The sequence below is a fragment of the Zalophus californianus genome, chromosome 4 (assembly GCF_009762305.2).
Source record: "Zalophus californianus isolate mZalCal1 chromosome 4, mZalCal1.pri.v2, whole genome shotgun sequence".
Taxonomy (NCBI): domain Eukaryota; kingdom Metazoa; phylum Chordata; class Mammalia; order Carnivora; family Otariidae; genus Zalophus; species Zalophus californianus.
This window is the reverse complement of record NC_045598.1, coordinates 43,742,765-43,758,989: the sequence shown is the minus strand read 5'-3', so window position 1 is coordinate 43,758,989 and position 16,225 is coordinate 43,742,765. Positions and strand designations below refer to the sequence as shown.

At 43.6% G+C, this 16,225-nt stretch overlaps 1 protein-coding gene across 1 annotated transcript in view; it reads right to left on the bottom strand.

Annotated features, from left to right (window-relative positions):
• The window catches only part of ACOT11 (acyl-CoA thioesterase 11), a 48,810-nt gene extending 45,857 nt beyond the window's left edge, over positions 1 to 2,953 (bottom strand). Inside the window, exon 1 of the mRNA XM_027574713.2 lies at positions 1,316 to 2,953. The gene's annotated coding sequence lies outside the window, so the exon portion shown is untranslated. The remainder of the gene's footprint in view (positions 1 to 1,315) is intronic.
• Between the last annotated feature and the right edge of the window lie 13,272 nt (positions 2,954 to 16,225).

Below are 16,225 nucleotides of genomic sequence, written 5' to 3'. Positions count from 1 at the left end.
CTCACACACCTGCGCGTCCCTCTGTTCCTGCTGTTCCCTCTGTCCGGATGCCCTCTGAGAGCTCTACGTCCCAACCCTGCCCCCCACCCAGGCCTGGCTCAAATGGCACCACCTCCAGGAAGTCTTCTGTGCCCCTCCCAAGTGGGACTTCCATCCGCCTCCTCAGTCCCCCTGCCCCCCCCGCTTCCCCCCAACACACTTCACAGCCCTTCGTTTCTCTCTCACACTGTTTTTTCCCTTAAATTGGGCTGATTTGTGCTAATTTCCCCTTCTTGACCTTGAACGGTTGGCTGCAGGGATGGAGTTGATTCATCAGAGTATCCTGCCCGCGCTCCCACCAAACACGCAGGGTCTTGAAACATAGCGGATGCTCAGTAAGTGTCCCGAGAATGAATGAAAGAGGAATTGAAGGGGAAAGACTGAGTGAGTGGAAGCAAATACGTGTGTACGTGAATGATCAAATGAATGAATGAATCCTCTTCTCTGTTCTCCAAGCTGAAGACTCCAGTTCCTTCTGGGGGCCCCTTGGCCTCGGCATGGCAGAATACAGGAAGTTGTGGGATAAATGGGAAGGCGGACAGGAGGGAGGAACAATGGAGGGAGGTAGTGATACCAGCAAGACAGGAAGTGGAGGTGACAACATCGCTCCAAGGCCAGGCCCCCCTCAGAACCACAGCCCTTTACAGAGAAGCTGGGCAAGGAAAGCAGTGGGTGGAGATGGGGGGGTGGGGGTGCCAACAAGCCCCGGAGGCCAGACGCGGGATGCATGAGCAGACTACTGGACCTGCCCAGCCAATCCTAAACTCCATCCTGCCTAGCAGGCTCCAACATGACCTGCCTGCTCCTCTCTCACCACCTGCATCTGCCGGCGCCAGAACCAACTCCTGGGCCCAGCTGCTGCGGGTCAGGACCCAGCCCCACCTCCTGGACTGGCCCTTGCAGGGAGGTTGCCCTCACAACAAGGGCTAGTGCTCCCCCACCCACCCCATGTCCCAGTGAGTCACATTGGCTGCACCCTCTGGACTCTGAGGCTTGGGTCCACAGGCCCTGACCCGGTGCCAGCCTCCCCCAGCCTACTGAGAGGCGGGCCCATCTCAGCTCAAACCCCAGGATGCTTCATGCCTCAGCGTGCCCGAGCAAGAGGGCACCAGGCACCAGGTGGCTTGTCTGGCGCCCAGTCCGGGGTAGAGGCAGCTCTGCCTAAAGAGAGTGCTGGGACTCTCTTTAGGAGCACGAGGGTCCCAGAGAGTGCGGTCCTTCGCAAGGCAGGGAGGCAGGGAGGCAGGGGAGGGACTGCGGGAGGCCCCGGTCTTACCCAAGAGGTGCGACCCTGTAGACCCAACAGCTTGCAGGGCGGAGGCCGGGGGAGCCTGCGGGGAACGTTCGGAGAAGCAGCTCCGCGGGGAGACGCTCAGAACCGGGCATGGAGGTGCCAGAGCAGAGCCTGATTGGGGGAGGCTGCGCGAGGCGCCGGAAGCGGCCTGGCGAGCTCCTGATGACTCTGGTCCCCTCCCTTCCCCCCGCACGGGTGGGGCGGCCCGGGCTGCCCGCGCGGCCGCGATCGCAGAGGGCCAGGGCACCCGGCCCGGTGGCGCCAGACACCCCGCCCCGCCAGGCGTCAATGCCGGGGCGCCGGGCAGAGCCGGAACCACGGGCGCCGGACCTGGCAGGGTCCACGTGGAGCAGGCCAGGCGCCAGAGCGCCAAAGCCGCCTGCCTGTTATTGCTAAACCAGCTCCTTTACGGTCTGGACAAGTAATCCCTGCTATTCGTTCGCACCTTTATGGAGCATCTACTGCGTGCCAAACTCTCAGCCGGGGGCTGAGACGAGCCTCGGAGCCGCACACACCGTCTTGCCCTAATGGGTATTCAGAGAAAAAAATTACAACGGACAGCTCAGAACAGAACAAAGAAAATGAATACCCTCCATGGTCTCTTTCCTCAGAGAGAATCACTGTTAATATTTTAAGGTATGTGCTTCCAACTAGACTAGAGCTGAAAGATGCAGACATGCTAACTGGGGAGATAGAGACAACCCTCCTCCCCCACCGTGTGTGTCTACATATGGTATGTTGTATAATGTAATATGATATGATATGAAATACGTGATATGATCATAGGCATAAGGAGCTGCCTAGAAAAATCGCCATCAGTATTCATGTTGCAGAGACCCACTCATCTGGACCTGACCGAGGATGATGGTGGCCACTGAAAGACTTTTGGATGGTGGATCTTGGATCTTGGATCTTGGATCTTGGATCTTGGATCTTGGGGGGAGGAGCTTGGCAGGAGGACTGCATTCCACACCAGGATGGGAGGGGCAGAGGATCAGCCATTGCAGATACCTCCCAGAGGCTGGTCCTTGAACTCCTGCCCCAGCCCCTCTACCGAGAAAAGGACAGGCCGCAGACATAGAGCTGCCAAGCTGCCCACCTGGGGCCCAAGCCACCCTCCTGACTGTGTAACAAGACGGGGCACTTTCCCTTGTCACTTTGCTCCGGCTATGCTCTCAGAGCACCCTAAGGGTCCAAGAGCGTCAGGGCCAGAATGACGGGCATCCCACGCATGGGGCCTGGCAGCGGCATGAGGCCTGGCAGCGGCATGGACGAGTGGGCCTATCTCTGGCACAGCTAGCAACGTTAATGCAGGAGCCTCAGCTCAACAGAGGCTCCCGCTGTCACCAACAGCAAATGACATCCGAGATTGCTTTCTGAGTGCAATGAGACACATCTGGGGACACCCAGAAAACAGGCAGGGCAGTGGACTTCACAGGGGAATTCCCACACTGGCAGGATGGCTCTAGGCTGGCATAAGCCACGATTTGATTTTAATGTGGTAGTCTTTATAATCAGATGGTGAGTGCTGGAGATATTCAAGTTATCTAAAAACAACTGACCAGGGGCACCTGGCTGGCGCAGTCGGTAGAGCATGCGACTCTTGGTCTCAGGGTTGTGAGTTCAAGCCCCACATTGGGTATAGAGATTACTTAAAAATAAAGTCTTTTAAAAAATAATAACAATGATAAATAAAAAATTAAAAAATAAAAACAAGTGACCATATTGGATATACTGTTTTGTAATCTGCTTTTTTCTCTCTCGACAATTATCATAAATATCTTTCCATAGTTTTCGTTGCGACATAGTATTTATCTTTATGGGTCCACTTGAATTTATTTATTTTTGCCTTATAGCTTTATTGAAATATTATTACATGCAATGGACTGCACATATTTAAAGTATATAATTTGGTAAGTTTTGACATACATATTATATATAAATATATATATACATATATATCCGTGAAAGCATCGCAGTCGAGGTAATGAACATATCATCACCCCCAAAACTTCCTATGGCCCTTTGTCATCTCTTCCTTCTGCCCCACACTGCCCCTCCCCCACATCTCCAGGCAAACAATAGTCTGCCTCTGTCACTCTTGATTAGTTTGCGTTTCTAGAATGCTACACAAATGGAATCACACAGTATGCATTCTTTTTTGTCCGGCTCCATTCACTCAGCCTAGTTATTTTGCAATTCATATGTATGTTGCACACGGCAATAATTTGTCCCCTTCTATTGCTGAGTAGAGTGCCATTTTATGGTTATAGCACGATTTGGTTATTCATTCACTTATTGACAGATTTTGGATTGTTTCTAGTTGCTGGCTAGTATACAAATAAAGCCAGTATGAAAGTTCATGTTCAAATCCACATGTGGACATAGACTGTCATTTTTCTCAGGTACATATCTAGGAGTTGAATGGCCAAGTCATACAATAGATGTATGTTTAACGTTTTTTAAGGTGCCAACGTTTTTCCACCCTGGTGGTATTGGCCCACATTCCCACCAGCAGCCTCTGAGAGTTCCAGTTCCTCCACACTTTCACAGCACTCGTTCAGTCAGTTTAATCTGAATCATTTCAGTGGATTCAGAGTGCTTTATCATTGTGGGTTTCATTTATACTTTCCTGTCCATTAATGTTGTTAAGCGTCTTTTTGTATGCTGACTTACCATGATCTTTGTTTCTTCTTTGGTACAATGTCTAGTCAAATCTTTCCCCAATTAAAAAAAAACTGGATTGATTGTCTTATTATTGAATCATAAGAGTTTTTTGTATATCCAAAAGAATTGAAAACAGATTCTCCAAGAGATATTTATACAGCCTGTGTCCATAGCAGCACTATTCACAATAGGCAAAAGGTAGAAGCAACCCAAATGTCCGTCGACTGATGAATGAATAAGTAAAATGTGGTACATGCGTACAATGAACTATATTCAGCCTTAAAAAGGAAGGGAATTCTGACACATGCTAGAACATGGATGAACCTCGAGGACATTATGCTAAGTGCAATAAGTCAATCACGAAAGACAATACTGTACGATTCTACTATATGAGTTTCCTAGAGTAGTCAAATTCATAGAGATAGAAAGTAGAATGGTGGTTGCCAGGGGCTGGGGTGGAAGGAAATGAGCAGTTGTTTAATGGATGTAGTTCATGGATCAAAAAACTCAATATTAGTAATTTTAAATTCCATGTAAATTTTGCCCTGATAGAAATTTTAACAGAGGAATAATGTTACCCTCTCCTTCTCCCCAAACGGTTGAGTAAAATCAACACTCCAAGAAGATGAGCCGTGTTTATCTTGGGCCACTGACTACATTTTTCCAACTGCTGCTTTCCAAATGCACCCTGCTCAGTGGGGGGGTCCTGTTTCTCCCTCTGCCTGCCGCTCCCCTTGCTTGTGTGCTTGCTCTCTCTCTCTCTCTCTCTCTCTGTGTGTGTTAAATAAATAAATACAATCTTAAAAGAAAAAAGAATTACCTTAAAAAATAAATAAATTTTGGGGTGCCTGGGTGGCTCAGTCGTTAAGTGTCTGCCTTCGGCTCAGGTCATGATCCCACGGTCCTGGGATCGAGTCCCGCATCTGGCTCCCTGCTCAGCAGGAAGCCTGCTTCTCCCTCTCCCATTCCCCCTGCTTGTGTTCCCTCTCTCGCTGTGTCTCTGCCAAATAAATAAATCTTTTAAAAAATTAAAAATAAAAATAAATAAATAAATAAATTTTAGAATCGGCTTATACATTTTCAAAAATAAAATAAAGCTTGCTTTGTTTATCCCTTTTGATAGGGATGGTGTTGGATCCATCAGTCTGGAAAGAATTGACATTAATAATATTGAGTTTTTTGATCCATGAACATGGTGTATCTCTCCATCTATTCAGGTTTTCATTAATTTCTCTCTGCAATATTTCATAATTTTCAGTTACAAGCCTTGCACATCTTCTTTTTTTAAAAAAAGATTTTATTTATTTGACAGAGAGAGACACAGCAAGAGAGGCAACACAAGCAGGGGAGGGGCAGAGGGAGAAGCAGGCTTCCTGCTGAGCAGGGAGCCCGATGCGGGGCTTGATCCCAGGACCCTGCGACCATGACCTGAGCCAAAGGCAGACACTTAATGACTGAGCCACCCAGGCACCCCTTGCACATCTTCTGTCAAATTTATTACTAAGCATTTCATATACTTATACCATTATTAATGTACTTTAAGAATTTCAATTTCAGGGGCAACTGGTTGGCTCAGTTGGTGGAGCATGCGACTCTTGATCTCAGGGGGTCATGACTTCAAGCCCCATGTTCAAGGTAGAGATTGCTTAAAAATAAATAAACTTTAAAAAATAAAAATTTCACTTTCAGTCAGAATGTTGCTAATATGTAGAAATACAATTGCTTTTTGTATATTACTATATTTGCATATATTTTGAAACTTTTAAAACTCATTTTCAGTGGCACTTTATAGATGTTTTAAAATTTTCTGGGCTACCTGTCGGGCTCAGTCAATAGAGCGTGCAACTCTTGATCTCAGCGTCATGAGTTCGAGCCCCCCATTGGGTGTGGAGATTGCTTAAAAATAAAAAATAAAAAAATTATTTTTTCATAGATGATCATGTTGTCTGAAAGTAAAGACAGTTTTACCTTTTTATTTCCAATCTCTATGCCTCTTATTTCTTGCCTTGCCTAATTGCCCTGACTAAAAATTCTCAGCACAACATTAAATACAAATGGTAAGATCCCGACACCGTCTCCTTGCTCTTGATCTTAGGGAGAGGGCATTCAGTCTTTCACCATTAAGTAAGATGTTAGGATATTAGATTTTTTGTAAAGGCCCTTTACCAGATTGAGGAAGTTCTCTTCCCTCTATATCTAGTTTGCTGCAAGTTTTTATCAGGGATGGATGTTAGATTTTGTCAAATCCTTTTTCTGCATCTATTGAGATGATCATATGGTTTGTCCTCTAAAATTTGTTAATATGGTGAATTACACCGATTACTTTTCAAATGTTAAAGCAACTTTTCATCCCTAGGATAATATGTATTGCATAAAGATATATTTTATTTTTTATATATCGTGGGTTTTGATTTGTTAAAATTTTGTTAAGAATTTTTGCATCTCTGTTCATTATGAATATTGTTCTGCAGATGTCCTTCCTTGTAATATCTTTATCTGGTTTTGATATCAGGGTAATGCTGGACTTGAAGAATGGTTAGGAAGCATTCTTTTCCTCATTTTCTGCAAGAGTTTGTAAACTGATATTATTTCTTCCTTAAATGTTTGGTAGAATTTGCCAGTGAAGCCATCAATATGTAAAGCTGATGGGAGGCTTTGTGGGAGGCTTTTTAACTACACATAAAATTTCTTTAATACATATAGAGTTATTTATTTTTATTTTTTTTATTTATTTGAGAGAGAAAGAGTGAGAGAGAGAGAGCACATGAGAGGGGGGAGGGTCAGAGGGAGAAGCAGACTCCCCACTGAGCAGGGAGCCTGATGCGGGACTCGATCCAGGGACTCCAGGATCATGACCTGAGCCGAAGGCGGTCGCTTAACCAACTGAGCCACCCAGGTGCCCCATATAGAGTTATTTAACCTAACTATTCTCAAATGAGCTTTGGTACTTTTATCTTTCTCCATTTTCTCAAAAAAATTTTAATTTATTGGCATGAAGTTATTCATAATATTGCCTTATTATCTAGTTAATATCTGTTGAATTTGTAGTGATCTCCCCTCTATCATTTCTGAAGTTGGTAATTTCTTTTTCTTTTTTTTTTTTAGAGATTTTCTTTTTAAGATTTTATTTATTCATTTAGAGAGAGAGAAACAGAGAGAGTACAAGCACGGGGAGGGGAGGGGCAGAGGGAAAGGGACAAGCAGACTCCCCCCTGAGCTGGGAGCCTGACATGATGCTCAATCCCACAACCTGGAGATCATGACATGAGCCAAAGGCAGACGCTTAACCATCTGAGCCACCCAAGCGCCCCTTTATTTATTTATTTATTTGAGAGAGAGAGAGAGAGAGAGAGAGAGAATGAGGGAGAGCATGAGCCGGGGGGAAGAGCAGAAGGAGAGGGAGAAGCAGACTCCCTGCTGAGCAGAGAGCCTGACGCAGGGCTCCATCTCAGGACCGGAGATCATGACCCCAAGCAGAAGGCAGATGCTTAACTGACTGAGCCACCTAAGTCTTCTTTTTCCTGGTCAGCCTGTCTAGAGGTTGATCAATTTTGTTAATCTTCTCAAAATACCGTATTTTGTCTCATTTGTTTTTCCTACTGTTTTTCTGTTCTCTGTTTATTAATTTCTGCCCTTATCATTATTATATCCTATCTTCTGCTAACTTTTAGGCAGTTTGCTTTCACTTTCTGGTTCTGTGACAGTGAAAGTTCGGGTAATTTATTTCCTTTATTCTAATATGTGTTTAATGCAATAAATTTCCCTCAAGTACTGCTTTAGCTGCATCCCCCAAACTTTAACATTGTGTTTTCATTTCATTCAGGTCAAACTTGTTTTTAATATCTCTTGTGATTTCTTTTTGACCTATGAGTTATTTAGAAGTGCATTTCTTTGTCCTAAAATATGTGGAAATTTTCCAAATATCTTTCTGTTATCAATTTCTAATTTAATTCTGTATGACTAAAACACTTTTAAATATATTGAAGGGTGCCTGGGTGACTCAGTCAGTTAAGCCTCCAACTCTTGGTGTCACTCAGGTAATGATCTCAGGGTGGTGAGATCAAGCCATGCATCAGGATACTTGCTCAGCGTGGAGTCCGCTTGGGATTATCTCTCTCTCCCTCTCCCTCTGCCACTCCCCTCCCTCATGTTCTCTCCCTCCCTCTCTCTCTCTCTCTCTCAAATAAAATAAAATAAAACAAAACAAAATAAAATAAATAGGGACTTCTGGGTGGATCAGTGGGTTGAGCGTCTACCTTCAGCTCAGGTCATGATCCCAGGGTCCTGGGATCGAGCCCCAGCCTGCTTCTCCCTCTCCCTCTGCCGCTCCACCTGCCTGTGCTCTCTCTCTCTCTGTCAAATAAATAAATAAAATCTTTAAAAAAATAAAATAAATAAAATTTTAAAATTTTAAAAATAATAATAAAATAAATAAAGGGGCACCTGGGTGGCTCAATTGGTTAGACATCCGACTCTGATTTTGGCTCAGGTCATGATCTCAGGGTCATGGGATCGAGCCCTGTGTCAGGCTCTGTGCTCAGCAGGGAGTCAGCTTGTCCCTCTCCCTCTGCTCCTCCCGCACCCCTCTCTTAAATTAATTAATTAACTAATTAATTTGATCTTTTTAAAATTTTTTAAATAAAACAAATAAATCTTTAAATATATTGACACTTGGGGCGCCTGGGTGGCTCAGTTGGTTAAGCGACTGCCTTCGGCTCAGGTCAGGATCCCAGGGTCCTGGGATCGAGCCCCGCGTCGGGCTCCCTGCCCGGCGGGAAGCCTGCTTCTCCCTCTCCCACTCCCCCTGCTTGTGTTCCCTCTCTCTCTGTCTCTCTCTCTGTCAATTAAATAAATAAAAATCTTTAAATATATTGATACTTGTTTTATTGCACAAAATATGGTCTTCTGTAGTATTTTATGTGCACTTGGAAAGAATGCATATTCTGCTGTTGTTGGGTAGAGTATTCTATAAACATCAGGTTAAGTCAGTTGAGTGGTATTCAAATCTATACTTACTTTTTGTCTAGGTGTTTCATCAAATATGTTGATTGTGTTGAAATATTTTACTATAATTGTATATCTGTCCTTTTCTTTTTGCAATTTTATTAGGCATTGTTTCATGTATTTTGATACTCTGCTACTAAGTGCATAACCACTTAGAACTGTTATGACCAATTAATGAATTGGCCCTTATCATTATGTGATGACCCTCGTTATTCCTGGTAATATTCTTTGCTCTTAGATCTACTTTCTTTTGATTACTGTTAGCATAATATATCTTTTTCTATCCTTTTACTTTTAACATATTTGTGTTAATATTTAAAGTATATTTTTATAGTCTTATAAATAGTATAAAATTATTTGGGTTTTGCTTTTTTGAATCCAGTCTTACAATTTCTTCCCTTTAATTGGAGTATTAAGGCTGCTCACACATAATGTGATTATTGGCGTGATTCGGTTAAGTCTACTATCTTGCTAGGGTTGTTTTTTTTTTTAATCTCATATGCCCTTTGTTCCCCTTCTGCTCTTTTTCTGCCTTCTTTTGAATTACTCAAGCATTTACTATAATTTCATTCCTACACTGGCATGGCTAGCAACAACCTAACTAATCACAGAAATGACTGAGAACCACGTAAATATATCCCACTAAACGGATTTCCAACACAACTTTCCTTTAGTCACCCCACAGAAGCCCACGGCTATCCCACCACCACCTGACACAGTGTAAGTATTACAGTGAGGAAGTCCAAATGGAAAGAGGCAGCAATGTCAACTGAGTGTGGTTAAAATAACTTAAGTTCTCAAATCTTGCACACATGATCATGTAAACCACATTGCTCTGTAAGGACTGGTTGAAGTGTCTGCCCTCCTACAGTAGACTATGTGCAACCTCTGACCAAGTATGGGACTTCTGTGTCTTGGCCTTTACACCTGATATCATATCCAAAATAGGTGCTTAGGGGCGCCCGGGTGGCTCAGTCTGTTGGGCGTCTGCCTTTGGCTCAGGTCATGATCCTGGAGTCCTGGGATCAGGTCCCACATCCGTCTCCCTGCTCAGCGGGGAGTCTGCTTCTCCCTCTGCCCTTCACCCTGCTTGTGCTCTCTCTCTCTTTCAAATAAATAAATAAAATCTTTTAAAAAAAATAGGCACTCGATAAATGTTTGTTAAATAGCTTGTGTAAGCAAGCAAAAGGAACCCCAGACTGAAAGTCAAAGGAACTGTGTTTGAATCCAGCTCTACCACTAAGCTCCATGACCTTGAACATGTTACTTAATTTCTTTGATCTTCAGTTTCATTTGTCTGTAAAAGCCCTTTTAAAAACATAATTGTATTTTAATGATTTTTTTATATCCATCCATATGGTTTGAAAATTAAACAGTACTGAAAGATTTATAATGAAAGACATTTGTACTCTGCCCCTCTCCTCCTAACCACCAGTTCTGTTCCCAAGAGGCAACCACTTTTTAATTATTTCAGCTATTTCTTCTAGTTTTATCTACAATTTTATAAATAGTGTGCTTATACAGCAATTTCTCACTTTATCAGTTTTAAACATTATCTATAAGTGTCCTGCCATGACAGATGATGAATTAATACATACCACTGCCATAACCCTTCTCCTCTCCCACCCCAATAGTATTCTATCTCTGGTGACCTTTGTAAAGTCAGGTAATACCCATACACTCTGTTGTTCCACAATCTACAGACAGGAGTGCTTGGTGCCCCACTTTGTAATCTGAGGATATTAGGGCCCTTCCTTTCCCATTCAGCTTCCCTCTCCCTCTTTGACCTCTCAGCCTCCCTGAGAGAATGTTTTCTCTCTGTCTGAATGTTTTAATTGTCAAGGTTGTTAACATTAAATTCTGTCCTGTGACCCTAATTAAATCTCCTAAGCTTTGACTACAGGTTGATACTAATATACAGTGTTTACATTATTATCAGCTAGGGGAATATTGGTTTTTTTAGAGCCAATTGGGTACTATTACATTTCCTTTCTTACGGAGCTGTTTGTTTTTCCTAGGGTTTCTAATTATTTTTGTTTTCTAATTACTTCTTGTACTGTTTTCCTTAATTTCTTCTCACTCATTAGATTTGGGCAGGTTCACCGGTACAGACCGGTGAACATACACTTGTGATTATCTCTATCGTTATCTCTGTCACCGCTCTATCATATCACGATTTATCACATCCACTCTTTTTCTTCTCAGAACCCTCCATTCTCCCATTCTAATTTGGTCTGGTTGTTCTGTGGGTTACTGGATTAGTGCTGTTCTCCACCTAGATACGTAGTCGAATTGCATGTGCCTGACCCCTCCAAAGTTAGGCCATGTGACTTGCTTTGGCCAAGTCACATGTTTTCTTTTAGTTGGAAGCTCTAAGAGTCTGTGCATGGTTTCCCGCCTCCCTTTATCTCCCCGCATCATGAGGTGTCGCATTCAATACAGTCCTGGAATGAGAACATGGAACAGAGTCCCTAGTTGGCCTATGATGGACACATTGGCCTGAGTGAGAAATAAACCTTTGTTGGGTTAAACCACCGAGACTAAACCACTGAGATACAGAAATTTTTGTTACCTCTTCATAACCGAGCTTTTCCCAACCGACATGGAAAATTGGTACCAGAGAGGCGCCTGGGTGGCTCAGTCTGTTGAGCGTCTAACTCTGGCTCAGGGCATGATCTCAGGGTCCTGGGATTGAGCCCTATGTTTGGCTCCACGCTCAGTTGGGGAGTCTGCTTGTCCCTCTCCCTCTGCCCCTCCCCCAGCTTGTGCTCTCTTGCTCTCTCTCACTCTCTCTCTCTCTCAAATAAATAAATAAAATCTTAAAAAAGAAAGGAAAAGAAAATAGGTACCAGCGATGGAATGCTGCTGTAATCCAAAATATATGGCATTGACTTTACGTTGGAGCAGGGAGGAGCAAATACATTGTTATTGGAGGCAGTGATGAAACATTTGGTAAAACTATGCCCTGCAGTAAGCGGGAGGGCAGATCAGGGGTCTAATAAACTTGTAGTTCAATGAAAGAGGTTGGAAATAGAACATCAGCACTGTGTATTGGCTGCTGTTAGCTACATCTGGCAAGGTACTCCAAGAAAGATATGCTTTACGAAAAGAATCAGTGGTGCACCTGCTGGCTCAGTCAGTGGAGCATGTGACTCTTGATCTCGGAGTTGTGAGTTCAAGTCCCACATGTGGCATGGAGTTTACTTAAAACTTAAAAAGATGTAAAAGAAAATAATTGACTACTTTGAAAGTAAGAAGGAAATGGACCAGAAAGAGTCAAGACGCTCAGAGACTTCCAAGATTGTTTCTCAATCTCAATCTATAAAAGATGAAACCAAGAAGAATTTTGAGTGGAAAGGCTAAGTGAAAACACAGGGATTGCCATCACCCCCTTGTGAAAACCCCTAACTGCGTTATGGGGTCAGTACCGCAGTAAAGGTCCACTAAGGGCACGGCACCCAGCAAATCTTTCAACTGGACAAAACAGCTCAGCAAAAGGGACGTAGCCTTGTGGCCCTCCCCCTGTATCTGGTCTAGTTAGAAAAACAGAAACTACACCAGGAGTCTCAAGGAGATTTAATCAGGGAGTTGGTGTTCAATGGTGTTGGAAGTCTGCAGGAACAAAAAGAGGATGCTGATATAACCCGGATATTAGTAACTCCAAGCAGCAGCTACCACCCCTAGGGCTGAAGTAAGGAGATTCTAGTAATTGTCAAAAGCAGCTAGTCTTTAGGACTGGGGAATGAAAAGGAAGAGGTGTGGATACCCGAACTAAAGTTTGGGAAACCCCACTTGGCTGCTACTCAGACCTGGCAGGGGGGTACCACTAGCTGGTGTGTGGACATCTGAGGGGGACACCAAGCAGCTGATGACGGGACCTCTGGGGGACCTGTCTTCATACCACTAAAGGTGTGGCTGGCTGGTACTGAAACTTTTGAGGGGACATGATGGGTCTGGGGCTGAAAGGGCCAAAAGAAGCTGAAAGCTGACTCCACAGCTGTCTTTTGCTCTTGGAGGGATGCTAGTCAGTGCTGAAGTGAGGAAGAAAGTCCTGCCTCCCCTTTGGCCACCTTCTCATCTCCCACCAATTCTCCCACTGGAAGAACCTAACAGGAAGCCATCAGGCAAGGACACCTGGGAAGTGGTGGTTTGCTGAGTTCCAGTCAACACGAACCAAAATATACACAGGTGAACTTGGAGCCGAGAGACAACAGGAAAACAGCCAGCACTCCCAGCAAAGCATGCTGGCCCCAGATACCCACATTTGAACCCAGGACTTATGGGGGTGAGAAAACAAAGAAGCATAGCAAATCTAAGAATCTCTAGGAAAGATCTCTGGATGTGGCTTAGTGGCATATGGAACTGACCAGAAACAAACAGATGAGAAGCCGACTACATTTTCAAGAGAGTTCTAGTCACAAAAGAGCTACCAGCTTGGAATTGCACTACTGGGTATTTACCACAAAGATACAAATGTAGGGATCCGAAGGGGTACGTGCACCCCAGTGTTTATAGCAGCAATGTCCACAATAGCCAAACTGTGGAAAGAGCCAAGATGTCCATCGACAGATGAATGGATAAAGAAGATGTGGTATATATACACAATGGAATAGTATGCAGCCATCAAAAGGAATGAGATCTTGCCACTTGCAACGACGTGGATGGAACTGGAGGGTGTTATGCTGAGTGAAATAAGTCAATCAGAGAAAGACATGTATCATATGACCTCACTGATATGAGGAATTCTTAATCTCAGGACACAAACTGAGGGTTGCTGGAGTGGTGGGGGGTGGGAGGGATGGGGTGGCTGGGTGATAGACATTGTGCTATGGCGAGTGCTGTGAATTGTGCAAGACTGCTGAATCACAGATCTGTACCTCTGAAGCAAATAATACAATATATGTTAAGAAAAAAAAAGAAGAAGAAGAAGATAGCAGGAGGGGAAAAATGAAGGGGGGGGAATCGGAGGGGGAGACCAACCATGAGAGACGATGGACTCTGAGAAACAAACTGAGGGTTCTAGAGGGGAGGCGGGTAGGGGGATGGGTTAGCCCGGTGATGGGTATTAAAGAGGGCACGTTCTGCGTGGAGCACTGGGTGTTATGCACAAACAATGAATCATGGAACACTACATCAAAAACTAATGATATAATGTATGGTGATTAACATAACAATAAAAAAATAAAAAATAAAAAAAAGAATAAAGTAGAAATGTCAAATGCAGGGAGCCCTCTACTCTGGGCCAATTCTTATTTTATTATTCAGCTCATTCTTGGCTGCCTAATAAAAGCCCATAATTTACTCTCAAAAAAAAAAAAAAAAAGAACTACCAGCTTGGGCTAAGAGACTGTAACAATTAAGTAATAAAATGGCCCTTGGGTCCCGAGCCATCTGTGGACAGAAAGTTGACTGAGGCAATGATCCAATCCCCAATTTGGGTATATTCCCCAACATCATTTTCAGATGTGGCCAAGGAGGATCATGGGCAAGTCCGCATACACAGTGCTGCAGAGGCCACAGAGAACAATGCATAAAGGAGCTATCTAGGGAGCAGAAGCTGGGCCTACACAACATTATTTTCCATCTCCATGGAAGAGGGCCCTAAAACTGTCTGCCTAATGGAATTTGAGAATTGCCAGGAGCCACTGTCTACTGCTGGGTGTCTCCCATTCTTTACCTTTCGGAATAAGAGTGTTTATTATAATGACCGTGTCCCAGTTCCACAATTTATATTGGGTAGGGGATTAGCAGGTACCGTGTCTTCATTCCCTGGTTCATTGCTCCAGGTTAGGATGAGCCACATCTGGACCTGACTTTGAGACCTCTGTGCACCATCCAGAAACCCTGGGCTTTCCCTTGATGCTGCGGTTGTAAGGGACTTCAGGGTTGTCTGCCTCAGGATTGGGAGAGGGAAAACGGGCTACTTCTCCACACTCTCGCCAACATTTGCTATTGTCAGTGTTTGGATTTGGGCCATTCTAAAAGATGTGTCATGATATCTCATTGTTTTAATTTGCATTTCCCTTACGACACATGCTGTAGAATATCTTTTCATATGCTTATTTGCTATCTGTATCTCTTCTTTGTTAAGGTGTCTATTAAGGTCTTTGTCCCATTTTTTAATCAGGTTGTTTTCTTTTTGTTGAGACTTAAGAGCTCTTTTCTTTGTATATTTTGGATAACTGTCCTTTATCAGATGTGTCTTTTGCAAATATTTTCTCCCAGTCTGTGGCTGGTCTTCTGATGCTCATTGGTTTATTTTTAATGATATAATGAAGATCTGTGAGGCCACCCCTCAAATTTTAGAGCATTAGTAATAATTTCCGTTTACTTATGTTGTCCTCCCCATCCCGCGTCCCTCCCCACCTCAGGGAATCACTATCCTAAATTTTGTATTTATCATTTCCTTGCTTGGAGGAGGAGGTTTGTTGTTGTTTTGCTATTGCAAATTGGTGTTACGAAGATTCTCGTACATAACCCCGAGGTATATACCTAGTAGAATTGCTGAGGTACAGGCTGGGATAATGACCAATGTTCCAAAATAATAACTTGTTCTCAAAGTGCTTGTATCTGTGTGTGGTCCCACAGCAGTGAGTAAGCAGCTCCACTGATCCACACCTGCTGTAATTGTCAGACTTCTTAATTTTGGCCAATCAAACGTAAAATGATATTTCATTGTTGTCTTGACTTTGTTTCCATGATTACTAGTTAAGTTGAGCATCTCTTCAGATGTTTATTGGCCATACATGTTTCCTCCTCTAAGAAATGCTTGGTCATTTTTTCCCCCCATTTTTTGATTGGGCTAGTTTTCCTTTCATACCAATTTTGCATGTTCTTGATACTCATCTTTTATCAACTACATGCATTTAAAATATATTCTTGCATTTGTAGTATTTTACTTTAAGATTTCTTTTGAAGAAAAGAAGTTCTACATTTTAACATAGTCAATATATTGGTGTTTTATGGTTAGTGCTTTTGAGGGTTTTTTAACCTTTTTTAAAAATTTACTTATTTATTTTGGAGAGTGGGAGCAAGCAGGGGTAGGGGGTGGGGCAGAGGGAGGGGAAGAGACAGTCTTAGGCAGACTCTGCGCTGAGCAGAGAGCCCCACGAGAGGCTTGATCCCAGGACCCTGAGATCACGACCTGAGCCAAAACCAAGGGTTGGGTGCTTAACCAACTGTGCCACCCAGGTGCTCCTGAGGTCTTTTTAAAGAATTACC